This window comes from Triticum dicoccoides, chromosome 2A, assembly GCF_002162155.2.
Source record: "Triticum dicoccoides isolate Atlit2015 ecotype Zavitan chromosome 2A, WEW_v2.0, whole genome shotgun sequence".
NCBI classification, from domain to species: Eukaryota; Viridiplantae; Streptophyta; class Magnoliopsida; order Poales; family Poaceae; genus Triticum; species Triticum dicoccoides.
In genome coordinates this window covers 511,090,349-511,091,125 of record NC_041382.1, presented here as the reverse complement: position 1 = coordinate 511,091,125, position 777 = coordinate 511,090,349, and positions in this window count along the sequence as shown.

Sequence of the window (777 nt, the reverse complement as noted above, 5' to 3'; positions counted from 1 at the left end):
AGACATGGATGGATAGAGCACACCAATATCTACAAAACATCCTTACTGATCATGCTGAAAAGAGGCATAGATCACTCGGTAGCAACATGAACACATGGCATAAAAATGTTAACAGGGAAGAGACTTAGAATATTTCTAAGTCCCTGAAAACAACAACATTACGAGGGCTACTTTGCATGCTTGTGCTAGTCACCACAGAGATCACAAAAATACATGGCATACACCCCTGTAAAGATGGCATGACATACTTCAAAACATATGTAGAGCTCAAGTTCATAGGAGGCACACATCAATCATGGCAAAAATGACAAATGTCCAATTACTGATATGAAACTGAAACTAACAGAAACTAGCAATCTTCCAACAGCATTTAGGGCATCAAGACGAGCTCAAATGAACATGATGCAATGAGATGAAATGATGTACTCGTCGAGACGAACATTTCGATATGCTACACGCCCAAAACGGAGCCACGGTTGCAGAGATATGATGCGATGAAATATGCAAAAAAACTAGGGTTAGGGAAAAATTAGGTCAACCCTTAGATCCAGATCCAGATCCAGCACGCGAACCGAGGAGATCGCCGGAGTTCACTGTTTGCCGGAGTTCGAGGTCGAGGCGGCCAGAGTTCATGCCGGAGCTCTTCGGGGCGGCGAGGCGCGGGCCGAACGGCGAGGTGGGGCGGCATGGCGCAGGCCGGTCGCGGTGGTTAAGGCGGAGGGCGGTGCGGTCCCTGGAGCGGGGCGGTCGCCGGCGCGGGGCGATCGCCGGCGATGG